Genomic DNA, 25,039 nt, shown 5'->3' on the forward strand with positions numbered 1-25,039 from the left:
GGATGACCATTATGTTGGTGATATGTGTTGTTTCTTTTTTGAAACGGAGATTGATTGTGGCAATATGGTAAGCACAATGTTTGATGAAACATTGAAGGTTGAAGCTACCATTGTAGCAACAAGATATGAAGCAGTTGGAACTGCTCATGAAGCAGTATGTCATCTAGCAGCAGCTGATAATTAAGAACAAGATAAAGTGATTGAAGAGTTTTCTATGAGAATATCCACTAACATCGTAACAGTGGAAGAAAACCTCCATGCAGTTGAAAAGAAGACAGATGTAGAGCAGGAAGCTCTCACTGAAGGGAGTCATATTAAAGATGTTTTTAACATTGTTTTTGAATATGCGAGTGTTAAGAATATCATGGGAAAAAAAGTTGAAAGCAAGGTTGTTAATAAATTTGATGCAGATTTGACGCTTGTTGAAGAATGGATTTAGAAACCAATAGAACAAATTGATGCGAGTCTTAAAGTAGCACGTGGAATAAAAGAATTGATTGAAATGGTGAATATTGATCTTGAGTGTGCAGATTATAGAAGAAAAAAAAGCAGCAATACCTGATGATGAAAGTGAAAAGAACGATATGAAAGACAAAGATGAATGCATTGAAACCATTTTTCAACAATGGAATCAAGAAGAGATAAGATTCTTTTATTAAGAAATATGGGAGAAAGAAAGTCAAGAATATGAAGCGCAAGAAGCAGAGAAAAGAAGACAGTTTGAAGATGCAATGTTATGGAAACAGTCCATAGTTGAACAATATTTGAAGAGGAAGGTGTAGAAGACATGATCACATTGTTTTTCAAAACAAGTTCAAGACAAGTCAAAGAAAAATTGCAGCAACAACAAGTGAAGAACACCTACAACAAGAAAGTTGAATAGAGAATGAAACAATTTGGAGGATATAGATCTTAGAAGAAGAGAAAAAATAAAATGCAAAATTATAAAAGTTTTGAGGTTGAATAGAGAATGAAGCAATTTCGAGGATATAGATCTTAGAAGAAGAGAAAAAAGAAAATGCAAAAATGTACAAGTTTTGAGTCATTGTAAGCCTTGCTGAGACATAGACCAACAGGCATGTTTCAATGATAATTGAATCAAGTTAAGTCATGTTTGAGTTATGTTGAGTCATACGGTCGTAATTAAGGGGGAGTGTTAGAAATTGTAATTACTCTCGCATGAGGAGTTGACTAAAATTAGAGAGTCAGTTAACTAAGTGTTGAGTGTTGAGTGTTGAGTCAAGTTGAGTGATGGATAAAGAGTTAAGTGCAGTCCATATTTAGAGTGTGAGTTAATTGAGTTAAGTGTGTGTGCATGTCAAGATATTTTAGGCGATTCGCTAGTCAAAAAGATTTAAATACACTTCACCAAGTTCATTGTAAGAATCAAATTTTCTATGATCAATAGAAAAGCCGCAACTCGTGTGTTTTGGGTGAATTTGTATTTTAGCTTCTCTGCCTTTCTAAAGTTGGCCTTCGAAATACCTCCTACATGGACTGGAACAACTCTTCTACTCTATACATGCGACTCTCAATAGATCTCAACTGTTCATGCAACAACATATCAGCAGCCACACTACGCAACAAATATACGCATTCACTGTACCACAGTCAGCTCCCCATTGTCGTCAACTAGCATCTGGAACCGACATACGTGACTTCCAAGCATGCCTCTGCATGCCGGCTATCGGGCTGCAACGTCAAAGAACCGTTGCTGAGCACAATTTTGGAGGAGCACCCAAACGGGTATCTGAGGCCTTCGCAAGCATCTCTCCCATGCGAACAACAAAATCATGATTCTTTTTCCTGATGCCTTCAACACCACTCTCAAATTGTTTAACAAAATCTACCGTAGCAGGCACAGAAAGCTGCGAACTGTAGCCCCTGTTTCCAATCCAGGCAGACTCCATAGCCAATCCATTTCCATATTCACTCGAAACAACTGGGTGATGCAGATTAGGAAGAAGGGAACGACAATAATAAATAAACGTAACCGACGGAAGACAAAAAAACCATTTGTGAAGATTACTAGTGTAAAGCATTGATGTCTTGCATATCAATTACCAAATTCCCAATAGAATGAGCTCCATCTGCAAAAACCTGGTCCAAACCCTCCTCCCTGCAAATCCTAATAAGTTCTTTTATGGGAAATGTTAGAAAATTATATATTACGGAGCAATGGAACACATAAAATATTGCAGAAATATAAATAGAGAAAACACACAAAACAAGAGAGACGCAGATATACGTGGTTCACCCAGTTTGGGCTACGTCCACCCCGAACAACTAGTCCTTCCTTTCTATTATCCAGCAAAATGAAGAGACACAACCTACAGCAAATCCGTTGTAATATCCTCTGTTTTCTCTCACAGTCTCACCTCTCTGTTTCTCGCTCACAGAATACACATCTATTTCACAGCCTCAAATACAATACCCTCATACAAAGAGAGGGGTTGCCTTCTAGGGAAAAAACCCTAAACTAAACATAAGTTCTACCGTCAGATCATCCGCCTAATGAACAGCCCAGATTGACTAGAAATTACTATACTTTTACAAGGAAATTTTACATTTGTTTTTAGCTTCGGGGGCGTTGCCCCCGAGCCCCCGCCGAGGGACCGCTGGCCCCCGGACCCCCCAGCCAGGGGGGATCGTGTTGTAGCTCTGATACCAATTGTTGTAGATCTAAACCAGAAATACTATAGATCTGATATAAAAATATAAGATAATGCAAATAAACCCAAGAATAATATGAAATGATTCTTTATTAATCAAACCCTTAAGGTAGGGAAACACCATACATTCACTCCTTAAGGAAGGAGAACACTCCACAAGCCATATGCCTGTTCATACAATAATACTTCTCTTCATCTTCATGTGGAGTCTCTAGCCTTTATATAGGCCTCATACATACAATATCATGCATCATTACCATGGTTTCCTCATACCATCAACTAATACCATGGGCCCATTACATTATTATTAACTACTTGTGGTCCCTTACATGACATGGGTTAACCACCTTATTTATTACTATGGCCCATCCCATTATTACATTATTACCTTGGGTACCTCCCTTGGTACCCCATATTATCCCCCCTAGGTATATAACATTCCACCCCCCTAAGCATGTTTCGTCCCCGAAACATGGGAAGAACACAAATAATAAGATCTACTCAAAAGAGTAGTCCACTAATACCATGCACGTGCATCTAGCCATCCAAGAGAAAGGTGAACCCTCGATCTCGCTGGTGCCTTGCTCGCATGAGATGGAAGTTGACCGTGGCAGCTCTTCTGTGTTGATGTGTAGTGGATGGATATTCTCACCTCGCTATCCTTCATGTGACTACTTGGCGTCCATCTTGATGGTTGTCTTGCGGGGTGATGTGGGTGATGATATGTTGAAGTTTTAACCCACGATGGCTTTTTCTTTACTTCACCCTGCTGTGGTGCCTGTTGTGGTGTCTTCTTTTTCAATATGACTTCAACCACTGAGCCCTCCTCTAATGTATCATCACCTGTAACCTTTTCTTCTGCAGCCTCTGTTTGTGTTTGATTGTCGATAATCAAAGGCTCACCATCTGATATGTTAGTCCCTTGAACATCATCTGCTTCTGCCTCCATGCGCTCTACCTGTTTATGGATGGAAATATCTTGTAATGTAATTTTCTTCTTTTTATACCATAGCTTCAGGAATTTTTTCTGCACATTAATATTGATAGTACTCACAGATTCCATCCAAGGATATCCCAAAACAACATCGATATTATCCATCTCTGAAGCATAAAAATCACCATGAAACACATACTTATCCATAGAAAGCTTCAAATCCTTATAGATTTGAACATCCTTATCATCAACCTGTGTATTTTCAATTTGTTTTGCTGGGACTTGCAATTTCTTTGTCAAGTTGATATTTATGAGATTTTGCTTGCAACTCGGATTTATATATACAATGATTTTCTCCTTCTGAATCCATCCATGAACCTGCAATAAGGAGATACCCGTAGCAATTAAACCCTTATGTGTCTCATTCTCCTTTTTTCTAGCCCGAGACCATTTGTCCAAAAAGAGTTTTTCAAAATCTGCATCTGACATGTTGGCCATCTGCTGGTGGTCAAGTGATAACCACCACTTTTTAGCCTCATCGCTCACATTACATACTATTGGAAGCCTCCAATATTTCCCATGTGAGGACTTGTATCTTTGTATAAATTCTTCAATAGTAGGACCATCATCTGTTCCTGTAAAATATAGAACCTTGCTAGAAGCCATGAAGAGGGTTTTGAAAAAAAACTTGGCGAAAATTTGAAATGACCACAAATCCGTCAATATTGCTCAAAATCTCTATTATGACCTGTTTTTAGAAATGGAACCATCATTCTACATCTGCCCATGTGATAGAAATTTTGATCCAGGCACTAGAATTCCAGATCTGCGCTGCAATTTTCCCGTCGTCACCCAAAATTTCTGAAAAAGAGCTGATTTTAAATCAGCGATATCTTCCTCATCCGGACTCTGATTCGCCTGATTTTTTTTTGAAATCAGGTGTTTTGTCACAAGGATAGATCTACAATTAGATCTTACAGATCTGGCACCAGGACGTCCAGATCTGCGCCGCAAATTCGCTGGCCCTAAAAATTCTCTGCAAACCCCACTGATTTTTAGATCAGCGATATCTCCTTCATCCGGACTCCGATTCAACCGATTTTTTTTTTTGAAATCGGCTATTTTTTCACAAGGAATACAGATCTACAATTAGATTCTGCAGATCTTGAACCAAAACGTACAGATCTGATCTGCAAATTCACCACTCGAGAAACCCTGCAAAAATGAAAAATAATTTCTCCACGGTTTGCCCAAGAAAGAGCTCTGATACCACTTGTTGTAGCTCTGATACCAATTGTTGTAGATCTGATAAGAAAATATAGCTCTGATACCAATTGTTGTGAATCTAACCCAAGAATATTATAGATCTGATATAAAAGTATAAGATAATGCAAAGAAACCCAGAAATAATATGAAATGATTCTTTATTGATCAAACCCTTAAGGTAAGGCAACACCATACATTCACTCCTTAAGGAAGGAGAACACTCCACAAGCCATATGCCTGTTCATACAAGAATACTTCTCTTCCTATCCCTCCATGTGGAGTCTCTAGCCTCTATATAGGCCTCATACATACAATACCATGCATCATTACCATGGTTTCCTCATACCATCAACTAATACCATGGGCCCATTACATTATTATTAACTACTTGTGGTCCCTTACATGACATGGGTTAACCACCTTATTTATTACTATGGCCCATCCCATTATTACATTATTACCTTGGGTACCTCCCTTGGTATCCCATATTATCCCCCCTAGGTATATAACAGATCGCCCCCCCGGACCCCGCGGGGGAGACAAGTCCCCCCCGAACCCCCCCGTGTGGAGGGGTGTACAAGACTTCCTGGGGTATACATCTGGCTGAAACAAAGACCTTTGAACAATCATGCTCCACACACAACAATCTCCCACTTGGAGAATGATTGTATCAACTCCACTGCTGCTTCATTTGCTGGACAATGACTCCTCTTTGGACCTAGCTATATTTCATCTTCATCGTCATCCTTGAAGACCAATTGAAACTGAGCATGTTCTCAGTTTCTCCCTGGTTACAACTTTTGTTAGCATATCTGCAGGATTCTTGCTAGTGTGTATATTTTCTAGCTTCAACTCTCCATCTTCCAACACTGATCGTATGAAATGGTACTTGAGCTGTATGTGTTTAGTCCTGGAATGAAATGCTGAGTTCTTTGCAAGATGAATGGCACTTTGACTATCACTGTATAACGTGCCCATATCATACTCCTTACCCAATTCACCCATAAACCTTTGTAACCAAATCATTTCTTTACTAGCCTCTGTAGCAGCAACGTGCTCTGCTTCTGTTGTTGAAAGTGAAACAACACTTTGGATGTTATAGATCTGACCCAAAGATATTATGATAATAGAAATAACCCAAGAATAATAAGATCCAAGTATAGAAATGATTCACTTTATTGATCAAACCCTTAAAGTAGGGCAACACCATACATTCACTCCTTAAGGAAGGAGAACACTCCACAAGCCATATGCATGTTCATACAATAATCCTTCACTATCTCCCATGTGGAGTCTCTAGCCTCTATATAGGCCTCATACATACAATACCATGGGTCATTACCATGGTTCCCTCATACCATCAACTAATACCATGGGCCCATTACATTATTATTAACTACTTGTGGTCCCTTACATGACATGGGTTAACCACCTTATTTATTACTATGGCCCATCCCATTATTACATTATTACCTTGGGTACCTCCCTTGGTACCCCATATTATCCCCCCTAGGTATATAACATTGGATTTTTGAAACCCAACTGACAGTTGTTCCTCCAACAGTAAATACATATCCTGTAGTGCTCCTCCTGTTATCTCTGTCACCTGCCATATCTGCATCAACATATCCTTGTAGGGAGATGTTTGAACCACCAAAGCATAATGCTTTATTTGTGGTACCTTTCAAATATCTGAGAATCCATTTCACTGCCATCCAATGTTCCTTTCCTAGATTGTTCATGTACCTGCTTACAACTCCCACTGCATGTGCAATATCAGGCCTTGTGCAGACCATTGCATACATTAAGCTTCCAACTGCTGATGCATATGGAACTTTAGACATATAATCCATGTCTTCTTGGGTCTTTGGGCACATTTCCTTGCTAAGTTTGAAATGGCTAGCAAAAGGTGTACTAACTGGTTTTGCATTGTGCATGTTAAATCTTTTCAACACCTTTTGTATGTACTCATTCTGAGACAATGTTAATTTACGATTTTTCCTGTCTCTAGTTATTCTCATACCAAGGATTTGTTTTGCAGCTCCCAAATCCTTCATTGCAAATGAATTTGCCAATTTTCTTTTGAGCACATTTATTTCCTGCATGTTAGATCCTGCAACAACCATGTCATCTACATACAATAACAATATAATATAGATGCCATCAATTTTCTTTTTCAAATAAACACAATTATTAGAGTGACATCTAGTATAACCTTGTTCAGACATAAACTTGTCAAATTTTAGATACCACTGCCTTGGAGCCTGTTTTAAGCCATACAAGATCTTCTTCAACCTGCACACTAGTTTCTCCTTCCCTTTCACCTCATATCCTTGTGGCTGCTGCATATATATCTCTTCCTCCATATCCCCATGGAGAAAGGTTGTCTTTACATCTAACTGCTCAAGATGCAAATCTTCAGCTGCTACAAGACTTAAAATGGTTCTGATTGAAGTCATTTTAACAACAGGAGAAAATATTTCATCAAAATCAATACCTTTCTTCTGTGCAAACCCCTTCACCACAAGTCTAGCTTTGTATCTCTGTTTTCCTCCATCTTCTTCCTTCAGCCTGTAAACCCATTTATTCTTCAATGTAGTTTTTCCAGCAGGCAACCTGACTAAATCCCAAGTCTGGTTATGCATTAAGGAGTCCATCTCTTCTTCCATGGCTACCTCCCACTTCTTCCTTCTTTCAACCTGCATTGCTTCTTCATAACATTCGGGTTCACCAGTATGAGTCAACAATAAATAATATAATGAAGGAGAGTATCGTTCAGGGGGTCTACTTATCCTGGTAGATCTTCTAACACCACTTTTAGGTGTTTGGGGTGCCTGTCGTTGCTGTGGTGGTTGGTGTTGTTGTGGTTGTTGATTATTATTATTTTCAGGCACCTTTACTTTTTCAGTGATTTCATCAAGAACTGCGTATTCTTTGTTTTTGTTTTCTTTCTTCTTTTCCTGCCACTGATTCTTATACAAGACCTTTTCATTGAATATTACATCTCTGCTCCTAATGATTTTGTGATTTTCATAATCATATAAGCGATAACCAAAATCATTAACACCATATCCAATAAAGGTACATTTCTTTGACTTTGCCTCAAGCTTTGTTCTATTTTCTTTATCAATATGGCCAAAGGCCTCACAACCAAAAGGCTTTAAAAAGGAGTAGTTTACCTTTTTACCTGTCCATGCTTCCTCTGGAACACCACCATCCAAGGAACTTGAAGGCCCTCTGTTTATTACATAAACAACAGTATCTACAACATCTGCCCAAAACTGTAAAGGCAATCCTGCATGCAATCTCATGCATCTTGCACGCTCCATGATTGTTCTGTTCATCCTTTCTGACACACCATTTTCTTGTGGTGTTCTTGGAACTGTCTTCTCTCTGCGAATTCCATGCTCTGAACAGTACCTATCAAACTCTTTGCTGCAATATTCACCTCCATTGTCTGATCTAAGACACTTCAATTTCTTTCCTGTCTCAATCTCAACCAAAGCTTTCCATTTCTTGAAAGTATCAAATACACCAGATTTATTCTTAATACAATAAATCCAAGTTTTTCTAGCTGCATCATCAATAAAAGTAACATAATAACGAGAGCCACCGAGAGATGATACCTGAGCAGGTCCCCATACATCTGTATGCACAAGCTCTAATTTTTCATTCTTCTTTTCTTTCCCAACTCTGAGAAATCTGACTCTCTTCTATTTTCCATAAATGCAATTCTCACAGAAGTCCAAATCAACATTCTTCAAACCCGGCAACAAATTCCTTGAGTGAAGAATCTTCATCCCCTTTTCACTCATGTGTCCGAGCCTATGATGCCATAATGCTGCATCTGTTCCTTTGGAAGTTAAAGCATTAACAGAGTTAGAAATACCATTGCATAAATACAATGTACCAACCTTTTCGCCTTTTTCTATTACCAGGGCTCCTTTGGTGACCTTCCAAGCTTTATCTGTGAAAGTTGTCACATAACCTTCACCACCTAACTGCCCTGTTGAAATCAGATTTTTCTTTAGATCTGGAACATGCCTTACCTCCTTTAATAGCCATTGGTTTCCATTCTGCTGTTTTACAAGAACCTTCCCCATTCCAACGATTTTACAGGGTTTATCATCACTCAGACGAACTTGTCCAAAATATCCTTGAACATAGTCATGAAAGTATTTCTTATCAGGTGTGGCATGGAATGAAGCCCTTGAATCTACCACCCAAGAATCAGTAATATTTTCGAAAGAAAGAATCAAAGCATCTTGTAACACCTCACCTGTCACATTTGCTTCATGATTGTTTTCTTGCTGTGCATCTCCTTCTTTTCCCTTCCGAGATCTACAGTCTTTCTTTAGGTGTCCTTTCTTTCCACATTTCCAGCACACTATCCCCGATCTGGACTTGGATCTGCCTTTCCTTGATTTACTGCGATATCCTGAGCTCTTTCCTCTTTCCATTTTTCTTCCTCTAGACTCTGCACTCAAATCATTTCCCGATGTCTCACCGGAGCTTTTCCGTCGCATTTCCTCGCTAAGGATAGCACCGACAACATCATCAAACTTTAAAGTACTAGATCCAGAAACGGAGTTACTAATGGCCATTACCAAACCATTCCAACTTTCTGGTAATGAGCACAAGAATAACAGAGCTCTAACTTCATCATCAAAGTTTACCCCTACAGAACTTAACTGACTTGTAACTGTATTAAAATCATTTAAATGGTTTGCAACAGATCCACCTTCCGACATATTCATATTAAATAACCATTTCATAAGAAATACCTTGTTTGAGGCCGAGGGTTTTTCATATAGTCTCGACAACGTCTGCATCAAACCCTCTGTCGTGGTTTCCTTCGAAATGTTGAAGGCGACTGACGCAGCAAGGCACAACCGTATTGTTCCAAGTGCCTTTCTATCGAGAAGGTTCCATTCTTCGTCTTTCATACCCGTCGGCATCTTTGTTTTTCCGCCCAATGGTAGGTATAGATCTTTCTGATACAGATAATCGTCCATTTGCATCTTCCACAGCGAGAAGTTTTGGCCGTTAAATTTCTCGACCCTAAACTTACCATCTTCCGCCATTGCTCCCACTAGGACCAGGAACCCTTCTTTCCTGCGAGTTTATCAGCCAAATAGACCTTCGGCTCCGACACCAGTTGTTAGAAAATTATATATTACGGAGCAATGGAACACATAAAATATTGCAGAAATATAAACACAGAAAATGCACAAAACAAGAGAGACACAAATATATGTGGTTCACCCAGTTTTGGATACGTCCACCCCGAACAGCAAGTCCTTCCTTTCTATTATCTAGCAAAATGAAGAGACACAATCTACAGCAAATCCGCTGTAATATCCTCTGTTTTCTCTCACAGTCTCACCTCTCTATTTCTCGCTCACAAAATACACATCTATTTCACAGCCTCAAATACAATACCCTCATACAAAGAGAGAGGTTGCCTTCTAGGGAAAAAAACCCTAAACTAAACATAAGTTCTACCGTCAGATCATCCGCCTAATGAACGGCCCAGATTGACTAGAAATTACTATACTTTTACAAGGAAATTTTACATTTGTTTTTAGCTTTAGGGGCGTTGCCCCCGAGCCCCCGCTGGCCCCCAGACCCCCTAGCCGGGGGGGATCGGCCCCCCCGGACCCCCGCAGGGGGGACAAGTCCCCCCTGCGTGGAGGGGTGTACAAGACTTCCTGGGGTATACATCCGGTTGAAACAAATACCTTTGAACAATCATGCTCCACACACAACAGGAAAGACAATTGATGGCATAGATGTCACATGATCAAGGACTTATAATTTGATTTTCCTGGACTGGGCCTTACCCTGCTGCAGAGACTTCCTAAATTTCACAACAGTCTCTTCTTTCGACGTCACCGAAAAAGTTCAATGAACTTCGATTACCTGGGCACCTGCATGAATTGCACAAGCTTGTATGGCCTTCTTCACGGCTCCATAGTAAAAGTGAAGCATCAACACAACATCTCCCTTCTCAAATTTACCTTCCATGAAATCCCAGGAAACCTATTACAACACTATCATCACTGTTGTGGTTACGTTATCTACTAGACAAATTTTATCACCATGAGCAACAATAAGCAGTGTACATATCATCTATCTGGACTGTGAGAGCCCCTTAGGAAGAGATCCATAGAAAAAATTGTCAGGTTGTTGTAAGAATAGGCATGCCCACTTCGCCTGTGTAGATAAAACGGAAGAAGGGAAGCAACCAAAGATTCCATTATTGATGTGGGCCACGCCCTTTTCGTGATGCCCAAAATCCCTTCTGATCAACCCCTCATATTCCCCTTCTCAAATATTTTTTTTTTGTCTTTTTTCAATAACCTCAACCCTTTTCAATGTTTGAGTCACGTTTTCAGACAATTTTCCTTGTCGTCTCGAACTACTATTCTGAGGGACCATTTTCCAATTTGACAATTTCCAAAGGGGTAAAGGTCGATATAGATGCTACAGAAGATTCAGTATAAAATAATGGTGTTACATGGAAGCAAAGGAGTTATTACTGTTGTTAAAGGTCGATAGTTTTTTTTCATCAAAGTAAGTATGCCAACAATAACATAGGGGAGAATAAGGATAAGCTAGCAATCGTAACCGCAAAAAACTCATAACAGGGTCGAGTGATGCACTTGTAAGCATAATAACGATTCTATAATGTGGAATAAACACTTAAAAGAATCAAAAAACTTTAATACCCAATAAATCATACCTCCGGCCATTGATTCTACTCACACTCTGATACCAAACTTTCCACTACGCTTCGAGGCAATCACTTCCTTTTTGTCTGCGAAGACGAAGTATTCCTCTACAAGTTGCTAGTTTTGGGCCTACTGCAGTTATTGCAGTAGCTATTATTCCATCAGAAAACAGCACGGAAAAATCTTTGTGAATGGAGATTTTGGGTCCTTGAACATTGTTGGAATCCTTGGGGGAGAGTATAATGATCAGAGCTCCCACAAAGCCATGAAAACACATAAAAATAATAACGCTAATGCAAAACAGTATAGTGCACAACACAATGGATCTAACTACTCAAAGACACAAGGCCATTCACCCTCTACAGATTTTTCCTCTCACTCGTGTGGCACTTCCAAGCTCTACTCACTCTAATTTGATGGTGTAAGGCTGAAGGGGTTGAGTAGTGAGCTTGGGGACCAAACATAAGTATTTATAGCCAAGCTTCCATCAAGATTTTGTTGGCTATGTGTCAAGTGTTCCATAGAACATGGTAGAGAACTGTAGAGGGAGTAATGGACCACTCCAGGAGCTCCCAACAATAAATTAATCAATGGCAAATGGTTTCCGTAATTATTGGAATCGGTGGCAGACGGTTTCCAAATCATCGGCGGCTGTAAAGGGAGCCGTAAAGGGAGCTAACATTCTCCCACTTGGTCCATACTTCCAATCTAATGTCTCATCTTAAAACCCATTGATAATCTATATTAAGTAATAGATACATGAATCATGGCGATAAGTCCTCTATTATCATGGCGATAAGTCCTCTATTATCATAGCGATAATCTATTATAATTTATGTGGCAACAATTTCTTAATGAATAAACCTTATGTTTATTCTTGGTCCTACACAGATGAATTCTCTCAAATCAAATTAAGGTGCACATAAGTATGAAGAAAACATCACAATAATTAAGAATTTCATTAAAATAACATTGTCCATACAATGAGAAACTACATAATGAAACCAAATCCCATATTCATTACATGATCCTTGAATTTCAACGGTGGCAGGCCCTTAGTCAAAGGATCAATGATCATCAACTCAGTGTTGACGTGCTAAATGACCACTTTCTTTTCTTTAACACGTTCTCTTATAGCTAAATACTTAATGTCGATGTGTTTATTTTGACTCCCACTTTTGTTGTTTTTAGCTATAAAAACAACAGTTGAATTGTCGCAATACATTCTCAATGGCTTAGAGATAGAATCCATAATTCTATGCCTAGAAATGAAACTCTTAAGCCATACACCATGTAAAGTAGCCTCAAAACAAGAGACGAACTTGACTTCCATAGTGGAAATGGCAATCAATGTCTGCTTGGCACTCCTCCATGATACAGCTCCACCAGCCATCATAAAAATGTATCCTGATGTTGATTTGCGTGAATCAACACATCCAACAAAGTTAGAATTTGAGTAGCCAATTACTTCCAAATTGTTTTTCCGTCTATACATAACCATGTAGTTTGTGGTTCGTTGAAGGTACCTCATTACTTTCTTTGCAGCTCTCCAGTGGTCTAAACACAGATCACTCTAATATCGTCCCAACATTCCCACAACAAATGCAATGTCAGGTCTTGTGCAGACCTAAGCATACATTAGGCTTTCGACAACAGAAGCATATGGAATGTTCTTCATTTGTTCCCTTTCAATGTCATTCTTCAAGCATTGGTTCAAATTGAACCTATCACCTTTCACAATGGGAGCTACACTTGGTGAATAATCCTTCATCTGAAATCTCTCTAAAATTTTATCAATATAGGTTTCCTGAGACGAACCCAAGATGCCTCAAAATCTGTCTCTATGGATCTTAATGCCAATGACATAAGATGCCTCACCCATATCCTTCATATCAAAATTTTTAGAGAGGAATTGTTTCACGTCATGTAGCAAACCCTTATCATTGGTTGCTAGCAAAATTTCATCCACATATAAAACAAGAAAACAGATTTTACTCCCACTGACTTTCAGGTATATACATTGATCCATAATGTTTTCTACAATACCGAAAGAAGAAATTACATTATGGAATTTCAAATACCATTGGCGGGATGCTTGTTTTAAACCGTGTAATGATTTTTGAGCTTGCAAACCAATTGCTCACCATCACTAGAGGGGAATCCTTCAAGTTGTTTCATGTAAACCTCCTCCTCTAGATCTCCATTGAGAAATGTCTTTTTCACATCCATTTGTTGCAACTCCAAGTCAAAATGGGCTACGAATTCCATAATAATGCGCAAGGAATATTTCTTAGATACAGGAGAGAAAGTCTTTGTGTAGTCGATTCCTTCTTTCAGGGTGAATCCCTTAGCAACAAGTCTTGCCTTGTATCTATCAATGTTGCCCAATGAGTCTTTCTTTCTCTTAAAGACCCATTTACATCTAATGGCTTTTGCACCATTAGGCAACTCAACAAGATCCCAGACTTCATTACTCTTTATAAAATTCATGTCTTCCTTCATGGCATCGTACCATAATTCTGATTCTTTGCAACTCATGACTTGTGAAAAAGACTAGGGATCATTTTTGGCTCCAATGTTGTGGTCAGATTCTTGCAGATATACAACATAATCATTAGGAATTCCTGATCTCTATGGTCTAATACATCTTCTTAATGTTGTACCATCATCTTCCTGAGAAGTATGTAGTTCAACTCATTATTCAAAAATTCTTGGCAACTGTTAAACTACCTAATCTACTAGAATGTCGTCAATAGCTTGTGGAACTTCAACAATTGGTTGTTTAGCACCAGTTTGTACTTGAGGGGTGGTGTGAACAATAACCAATCTATCACTTGAGGTGGAAGGTTGAGATTCTGAATTATCCTTCTTAGAAACTATGTTCCTGGTTTGATCGCTCCCACTGATCAAGTCATTTTCAAGAAACTTTGCATTTCTTGATTCCACAATCCTAGTGCTGTGAGATGGACAATAAAATCTGTAACCTTTAGACCTTTCAGCATATCCAATGAAATACCCACTAATGGTCCTTGGGTCTAGCTTCTTCTCTTGTGGATTATATATTCTTACTTCAGACGGGCATCCCCAAACGCGCATATGTCGCAAACTCGGTTTCCAACCTTTCCATAATTCAAATGGAATTTTAGGAACAGCCTTGGTTGGAACTCGGTTTAATATATACACTGTCATCTTAAGTGCTTCAGTCCACAAGGATTTAGGAAGATTGGAGCTGCTAAGCATACTCCACACCATGTCCAATAATGTTCGGTTTCTTCTTTCTGCTACACCATTCTGGTCGGGTGAACCAGGCATGGTGTATTGGGCAACAATCCCATGCTATTGAAGAAATTTTGCGAACGGCCCAGGTGCTTGTCCATCTTCTATGTATCTACCATAATATTCTCCACCTCCATCTAATCTCATGATCTTAATTTGTTTGCCGCATTGTTTCTCTACTTCATCGTTAAAGATATTAAAGGCATCTAATGCTTCATTCTTTTTATGAGGCATGTAGAGATACATATATTGTGAGTAATCATCTATAAAAGAGTTGAAGTATCTCTGACCATGTGAGTCCATGTCTGGACTACATATATCAGTATGTATAATCTCTAATATGTCTGAACTCCTATTTGCACCTTTCTTTGACTTGTTGGTCTTCTTTCCGTTTATGCAGTCCACACAAGTCTCAAAATCAGTAAAATCCAGAGTATTAGGTACCCCTTCATTTACTAATCTTTTAATTCTTTTTTATGGAGATATGACCTAATCTCTATTGCCATAATTTAGAGGAATCTTCATCAATAACACATCTTTTAGTACCAGTGTGAACATGCATTGAATCATAAGTGACATTGTTTTGTAAATTAATGTAGTAAAGACCATTAGACAAAATACCATTCCCAACACAATCAGATTTATAAAATAAACTGAAGGATGTTTCTAAAAAGTTAAAGGAATATCCAAAAGGTATAAGCCTTGAAACTAAAATCAAGTTTCTAGAAAAACTTGGAACATAAAAGGTCTTTTCTAATTCTAAAACAAAGCCACTACTTAAAGTTAAATAGCACGTTCCTATAGCTTCCACATGCGAGCCCATATTTTTTCCTGATAAGATGCTTTGCTCACTTCCCACTGGCTTCCTTAGGTCTTTCAAACCCTGCAAGGAATTCGAAATGTGAATTGTTGATCCAGAATCAATCCACGAGGTGTTAATATTGACTTTAACCATATTAGATTCATAACAAACAAACGAGATTGGATTACCTTTGTCCGCAAGCCATTTCTGAAATTTGGCACATTCCTTCTTCATGTGTCCCTTCTTTTTACAAAAGAAACATTTGGAATCCTTCTTGATATCGGCTTGGGGAGGTACTTTACCTTTCCCTTTCTGATTGGCTTGATATTTTCCCTTTCCACGCGTTGCCAACATTACACTTTCTCCCAGTTCCATCACCAGTCTCCCCTCCTCTTGAACACACATGGTCATGAGTTCATTAATTGACCATTTATCCTTATGTGTGTTGTATGAGATTTTGAAGGGTCCGTATTGGTGCGGAAGGGTGTTCAAGATGTAGTGCACCAAAAAGGACTCCTATATTTCAACATCGAGTTTCTTCAATTGAGGGACTACACCTTTCACACTGGTGAGCCTTAGGGATGAGAACTTCATGATTAGGGTGCTTGCTAATGCCTTGTCTGAAGTGACGAATTGATCATCAATGGCTTTCAGCAAGTCTCAAACCTTTTCATGCTGATCAACGGAACCACGAATACCAGCTGAAATTTTAGTCTTAATGAACATCATGCTTAGGCGATTAGATCGTTCCCATCGTTCATAAAGCGTGATGTCCGCTGCAGTGCTGGTATTAGTGAGTGCCGGTGGTTCATCTTTCCTAATAGCATAGTCTATGTCCATCCACCCCAAATGAAGGAGAACTCTCTCCTTCTAGACCTTATAGTTATCTCCCTTAAGTTCAGGAATATCACAACGAATATTAAAGAAATTTGCAGGTTGTACAACTACATAAAATTAAAGATTACATGCTTATGTTAAAATTGAGGCCTAAATAAAATTTCATGCTTTACCAATGTAAATCATGCTTAAAATTGAATCTAATGACATAAAAATTGTCTATGGACTAAATTTTCAATTCAAGCAGATTCAATTATTCTTTATGATAGAATTTATCAAATTATTCACTTAATTCATAATTCTAAAGGGTATATTATGATTATAATTCGATATAAATTCTATCTTAGATTTGAACTTTATGATAAAACTATTAATTCATAATTCATGTGGGTAAGTTATGAATAATTTGATATTTTATCCTAACTAATTATATATAAATATAATAAAAATTCCAGTGGGAAAAAAATTATTATATCTAGTATAATTAATTACAATTAATGTCTAAATATTCTTTATGTGATCCTAATCAATCATAATATATAATATTTTTTAATTAGAGATGTTGTGGCTATTCTCTAATCAATTAAAAATTATATGGATCACTAGACATTATTTCTTTTATGCATAAAAATTAGCTTGATATGAGAATAATGATAATTTGCATAAATAAAACTATAATATTCATGCATAACATTCAACGATGGGTCTCGTATACTCATCCAAAATAGCATGCTTTAATTAGAGCAGAAATAATCAATTCAAGCAAATTAAATATGAGCATAGTTAATAAATTTGCACAACATTTATCCAAATTGCATATAACTAAACCAAATAAATATTATAAGCATAAAAATTAAGCAAAAATTAAACATATTTCCAAATAAATGCCTTAATTCAGAAAATTCTCAAAATATGGCATTTAGCCAAACAGAGCATGTCTATGAACACTAAGGCAGAGATAAAAATTGCTCTGATACCAAATGTAAGCATAATAACGATTCTATAATGTGGAATAAACACTTAAAAGAATCGAAAAACTTTAATACCCAATAAATCATACCTCCGGCCATTGATGCTACTCACACTCCGATACCAGACTTTCCGCTACGCTTCGAGGCAGTCCCTTCCCTTTTGTCTGCGAAGACGAAGTATTCCTCTACAAATCGCTGCTTGTTGGGCCTGCTGCAGTTATTGCAGTAGCTATTATTCCATCAGAAAACGACACGGAAAAATCTTTGTGAATGGAGATATTGGGTCCTTGAACGTTGTTGGAATCCTTGGGGGAGAGTATAATGATCAGAGCTCCCGCAAAGCCATTCAAAACGCATACAAATAATAACGCTAATGCCAAACAGTACAGTGCACAACACAACGGATCTAACTACTCAAAGACACGAGGCCATTCACCCTCTACAGACTTTTTCTCTCACCCGTGTGGCACTTCCAAGCTCTGCTCACTCTAATTTGATGGTGTAAGGCTAAAGGGGTTGAGTAGTGAGTTTGGGGACCAAGCATAAGTATTTATAGCCAAGCTTCCATCAAGCTTTTGTTGGCTATGTGTCAAGTGTTCCACAAAACGTGGTAGAGAACTGTAGAGGGAGTAACGGACCACTCCAGGAGCTCCCAACAAGAAATTAATCAACGCAGATGGTTTCCGTAATTATTGGAATCGGAGGCAGACAGTTTCCAAATCATCGGCGACCATAAAGGGAGCCGTAAAAGGAGCTAATAGCACTGGCCAAAAAAATAAAAACAAACTTTTTGTGCTTCTCTACTCACAACAGAAAATAATTTTCCATGGATACATGACTACTTTCAATTTGCACATCTCCTTGGGCAGGAAACTGACCACACTGGATCACCCACCGCACTCGATCACCACAGATCAATAAAACAAACAACCCTAACCAGCAGAGAGCTACAACACCTCAGTTAGAGACTTCAACACCTTAGCTACGGGCACCACTGAAGTTGTAGACAGACGGTGATACCACGAACAAACACGTCTAAGGAGATAGTGACTTAAACTAGCAACGCGCAGTAGAGCATTCAAGATTCAAGTGGGCCGCTTTTATCTGCCCAAAAAATTACCTAATCAAGGTGCCTCCAATGATGTAGATGAGATTAGTTGTGCACAATCATGGACATCGTCTTAGCATCCGTCAACTCGATTCTCAACAACGCCCAAGAAATTGTGACGGACTCCTACTACTCCACGCATGTTTTCTTACTCCAACGATCTCTTTTCACACATTCACAGCAAGCACACCCTCTACTCTTCGGCTCTTGCACCACTTGGCAAACTCCGCCTCCACATACACTTCAAGAACAAATACCAATCTCGCATTAATGACAACAACAATACCCTAAGAAATAGGAATAAATTCCTCTAAATAAAATGAATCACAATTGAGAAAAGTAAAAATTACAATTTCTAAGTAAAATACATATATTTCTAAAATGGTATGATTATTTTTTAAGTAGCATTAAAATTTTCTAAAGAAAATTGTATGTTCTAAATACTAAATACGAAACCAAGGTTGTCGTGGTAATCTTACAAGTGTTAAGAGGTTTTTTTTTAAGGATAGTAAGGAAGGTAAAAGATTAGGCAACGTTGGTAATCTTATACGTGTTAATAGGTTTTTTTTTTTTTTTTTTAAAGAATGGCAAGTAAGATAAAAGATTAAGCATGTGAGAACGGAAAGCGGAGCATGTCACATTAGAGAATATATTGATGAGAGCACATAGCATTTGGTTTAGTTTACTAATTCAAAATCTAATTAAGATATCATGGGATATATATAGATTGCGAGTTATCCCTAATAACCTAAAATATTTTATAGTTATATGTTTATAATATATATTTTATAATCTGATTTATATTATAGGATAGTATATATTAGTTTTTTATTTTCATTTCATATAGTCCTCAAGAACATTGTTGGGAGCAAATAACATTTAATCTACTTTACTAATTCAACAATTAAATTAAAATAAGATGGTATATAATCTCTATATACTATAGGAACTAAATGTTATTCATTGTTATCATTTGTCAAAAGTATATTTATATTTTTATTAAATTTTCAACATCACATAGAGAAGAGTTTGGAAGTAAACTTGAACCAGTACAATTCTTATCATTAGATATGTTTGATGATGGAAATCATGAATTATACAAATTTACTAAATATACACCAAAACACGGTTCAAGTGTCATTTATTGATATCAACATTTTATATTAATTAAAAGAAAACAATTACCATAAAATTAGGTGAAATGGGAAAAAATATCACAGAGCACTTGAAAGAAACAACCAAAATTCACATGATATAGTACAACTTAGTTGACTTTTAATGGAGATGATAAAGAAGTTATAATACTTTATCTGCCAAATCGGCTTAATAAAACTAGAATAAAGAAGTCTAAGTGTCACTTTATGCACATCAACATAGTGAAAATTAGAGTAAAGAGTTCTAAGTGCTGCTTTTTGCACACCGACATTTTAAATTAATTAAAAGAAAAAAAAAGAATCTATACATAATAAGTTAAAACAAAGAAAAAAATATCACAAAATGCCTTTAAACTTTGACCACAGAAACAGAAGCAGCAGCAATGGAAGAAACGTTTCCATTGGAGGATTCTCTTATGGTTAAGAAGAGGAAGAGGGAGTTGAGCACAGAAATAGAAGCAGCATCAATGGAATAAACTTTTCCATAGGCTTCTAATGAGTAGGACCTTCAGGAGGGGAAAGGTATTATATAGAGATTTTGATGGTTTAATATAAATTTAAATGATTACTAAATAATTTTCATTAAATTTTAATTTTATATAATATATTTTATAAAAGATAAAAAATAATTAATAATTATGTTAAATAAAAAAAATTAATATTGAATTTTATATAATATTATTTATATATATATATATATATATATATATATATATATTAAATTTTGGAGACATTACGATTTAAAGTGTATTCATTTTTCTTAGTGTAAGAACGCTCTATTCAATTTTTTAAATTTATGCTTTTAATTAAATTTAAAAATCTTATATATCACAATTTTGAGTGTGTGTACACCAATTTTTTCAATACTATAATGCAAAACATATTTTTTTAATGTATTTTTTTAATATAAATTTAAAATATCATATATTATATGTGTTTTTATTTAAATTTAAAAATGGTATATATCACAATTTTGAGTGTTTGTTCACCAACTTGTTCAATACTAAATTGTAAAACTTATCTCTTTTTTTTAATGCATCTTTTTAATATAAATTTAAGAATATCATATATTATAATCTTGAGCAAATATTTGTTCACCAATTTGTGCATCTTATCAGTTTTTTCATCTCCTCCATTTGGTAGGGGCCTTAAATGTGTGAGAGATCAATTTGCATTCATAAAATTAACTATTTTGTCAATGACATCTAATTTCAGGTTTCCAAAATTTTATTGTGAGTGTTTCATGGAATTTCAAACCAAGATTCAAAATTTAATAAGTCATTTTTATGTTATGATCATTTTGTTTTTTTCATTATAATAAATATGTGAAAGTTTTTAACATAACTATGTTATGGAAGGGTAATTTTTAAATAAAACCTTTATTGGTGAAGGGTTAATTTATTATTAGAACATCATTCTTAAATGGAAGAATTTTAAACATAACGTTACCTGACAAGAAGCATAAAGGCCCAAAACGTCTAAAAAAATATGGTTGATGGGTAAAGAAGAATTCATATTCCAACTCTGCCACGAAAGAACACCAATATACAACACCAATCTCGCCAAGAAAGACGAGGAGCCAGATAATTAAAAACTAAGAAAATTATAGGTCCCATAGACCAATTTGGTCTCAATGGATGTTAACAACCACCATCATCATCATCATCACAACTATGTGCTCTGGTTTCACTATGCAATGCCAGTGAGGTAAAGCAACTAGTGTTTTCGCTAAATACTTTGAACCCTGATATCCAATATGAAGTATTTGTTGTTTGTATATGTATTTTTGTCAAGATTCATCAATACCAGTTGATCTTTGTCAAAAGTCTAAAGTCCATAGCCAATGAAATCATCACAAATCAACATTTTATAACCAAACACTTTGTTGAGACTGTTAGGCTAACAATTTACTCATCAAAAGTTTTTTTTAGGAGTTTGAAAGTATCTCACATCTCTTTAAAATTTTTGTGAACTTTAAAGCATGCAAGATTTTTCAAGAATGGGTGTTCATGAAGGTAAATTGTCCAGAAATTTCATTTTAATTCGAATTGATTAAATTAAAAGTTGTAAACATGCTAATTTAAATAAACAGGTGATGAAACTTGACGCAAGGACAAGAAACATACTCAACCTTCTAGTTGAGGATTTGCTATATTGACATTTAGGTAACTCTTTGTAAAATTTAAGGTTTTAAATACAGAAACCTTTGTAAAATTAAACACATTAAATACCAGTTCATACTTGGAAAATTAAGGTTCGTAAGTCCAAGTAAATCTTTGAAAAATTATTTTTTTATAAAACTAATGGTTCCAAGTACAGGTAAATGTTTATAAAATTAAAGGTTTTAAATGCAGTAAAATTTCTGTGAAATTAAAGGTTTTTGAGTGCAGAATTAAGAGCATTGTCACGTGCTTCTTCAATTTTTTTCTCTCATCTTTAGGTTTAACAAATCCATCTCACTCACATGGCAGGCTTTATTAAATAAATCTTTGTCTTCTTAAGAATATGGCAAAGGTAGGAAAAGCTCTAAAATTCAGTGTTTTTTTAGATATTTTAGATTTCATGTTTGAGTTAGAGGACCTGAATGTATTATTTCTGCTTACTAGTATTCATGAAAGAAATTTTGAGGTTTAAAATGAGCCTCTTAAGGAATATTATAATATAATAACGGGAATAATAAAATAAGATTACATTACATCATCAAATTTTAGAGGGAAAAAAGAAAAACTTCTTTTTTTTTATATCCCTTGCGTTTTACTCAAAATTTCAAATGGGAGCACTTGTTCTATTCTTCTATTCTTTTCTATTGATTTTCTTTGGGATCAAAGAATAAATGAATCCAACTTCAACTATTATTATGAAACTAATTCAATTAATGAGAATTCATCAAAATATATGAAGCATATCTCACATCTATTTAAACCATTACTCCTCATCTTATCATTTTTATTTTTTTAAGTAATTAGAATCTTTTCTATTGATTTTCTTTGGGATCAAAGAATAGATGAATCCAACTTCAACTATTATTATGAAACTAATTCAATTAATGAGAATTCATCAAAATATATGAAGCATATCTCACATCTATTTAAACCATTACTCCTCATCTTATCATTTTTATTTTTTAAAGTAATTGGCAACTAGGTTGGTCTTGCACACATGAATGAGAGATATTTGAACCTTGAACCTCCTTGCACATAAAAAATTATTTTCACAGCCGTCACCAATTCAAATGCCCTAAAAATCTAACTCATTATTTTTCATTTCTTATTATAATTTTTTTTAAACAAGGATGAATCGGATTTTCATTAAAACTGCACCCAGAATGTAGCAAGAAAAATAAGAAGTTTTTACATTTGGTGGATAGATGTTGTGACTTCAAAATGTATCTTTGATGGAGATTCAAAAACTAATTTTACTTTCCTACACTATTCACACATAAGGAAAAAATTGCAACAACTGTAAATTCTACAAAATTGTCTAGAAACTAGGACACATTTGCATCGTGTAAACATGGATTAACTTGGTGGGTCAGTTGACATTTTATCACAAGATCCACATCCATATTTCTCTAGGCTTTCAAATCAATGTAATGGCCTTGGAACCAATCGATTGCTGGTTATAATTGGTTTATTTTTCTTTCTGCTCTAAATTTCTTCATGGAGAAAGAGAATATGTTTAGTCTGTTGGCTCACTTGATTTTTGAGTTCCCTGATCTCCTCATTCCTCCAAATGGGGGATGAGGGAATATGGGGAAATGAAGCGAGCCCTTAGAGACTAAGGGAAGCATGTCTTAGTTCAACATGACTCGCAAATGATCAAAGAGCCATCCCCATGACACATTTTTCTCTGAAAAGCGATATAGAGCTTGGAGGGTAAGCGTAAAGGAAGGTTTCCTTTCACACTATTGAGATGAAAATATATCTTTCTTGAGGTGGCTGCGAGCTCAGCTAGAGAGGCCCATAAATTCATAACTGGCTCTCTGAGATGAAAGGAGGACAAGAGCTATCGTAGAAAGAAGGAGAAATCTTCAATTTGCAGGCCTTTCAAGTTGTCGGGGAGAGAAGAATACATTTGCGCTCTAAAATAATTTCCAAAGGTGTTAATTCCTTCCACTGCTACTGATGGGAGCAAGCCAACTACCACTTTGAGATTCTGACTATGCGACAATGCAAATTTTTGTGATCTCAAGCACCAAGCCAACTCACCCATGGAAAACATACCATCCTTGATACCTTAGGATAATGGGCTCCCAAACACCATTGAAACTATATCACATGCTTTCCGTAATGATTGATATATCTCTCATGTTCTTCTTCTCGAGAATTCGATTCGCCTGAAGCCAATTCCATCCAAATTTTCTGGTCATGAATGCCTTATCTGCACATGGATCTTCCCACACATTAGGAATTCTATCATTCCTGCTTAGCTTGGATTTGATCTGTCTGCTCATTAAAGGAATTGATGCCATGGTGTGGGAGAATGACCATATATGGATGGTATTTGTGCTTCATTGGTGCATTGTCTCTATTGGCGTAAGCTCATGATGTCATCGTTTTTCGACCTCACGATGCATGACACAAATTGTACATTGACAGTTGGACATAGTATTGATTATGAGAGAGATGTGGAGAAGTATATGGAGAACATGAGGAGAATTATGGCCTATCCTTATTTGATCCTTGTTCCTTTTGCTCATCAATCCTTGAGGGAGGGAGTATCTAATATACCTACCAATATGCTTCATGGGATAAATCACTATTCCTACCAATATGCTTCATGGGATAAGTCACTATTCTAGTATACCATTCAATTCCCATTGCCTTGCCTCTACTTCACATGCCCTGTTTTCTTGAATGCCTGCTTTTTTGTTTTTCCCTCTGAAGATGTGGAAATAATATTTAGATGAGAAGGTCTCCAACATGGCTCTTATATTTGAGTATTATATGGTAATAAGTGAATCTCCAATAACTACTATTGAGGCGACATTCAAATTCTTACTTATCTGGTGATCACCATACAACTCATACATCTTTGTAAAGTTGTTTGATTTATGCCCAATCCCTAAATATACTTAATTTTCTTTTTTCTTTCAAATTTAGAAAAATCCCTCTCCTCTTTACACCTCTATAAATTAATTTAATTAAAAAACTCATAAATTGAAAATTAATCTCAAACTAATAAACAATACATTAAACAATATAACCAATTATAAATTCAAGCATAGAACAACTAAATGGTGATTTAAATAATTATGATAAAAACTCAAAAATTAATATGGATTT

General features: G+C 36.2%; 1 pseudogene; it reads right to left on the minus strand.

Annotated features, from left to right (window-relative positions):
- Window positions 1-1,700: 1,700 nt before the first annotated feature.
- The window catches only part of LOC149156638 (putative L-cysteine desulfhydrase 1), a 52,843-nt pseudogene continuing 29,504 nt past the window's right edge, over window positions 1,701-25,039 (minus strand).

The sequence above is a fragment of the Pinus tabuliformis genome, chromosome 9 (genome assembly GCF_031772625.1).
Source record: "Pinus tabuliformis cultivar Carrire ecotype Pingquan chromosome 9, CPIR1, whole genome shotgun sequence".
NCBI classification, from domain to species: Eukaryota; Viridiplantae; Streptophyta; class Pinopsida; order Pinales; family Pinaceae; genus Pinus; species Pinus tabuliformis.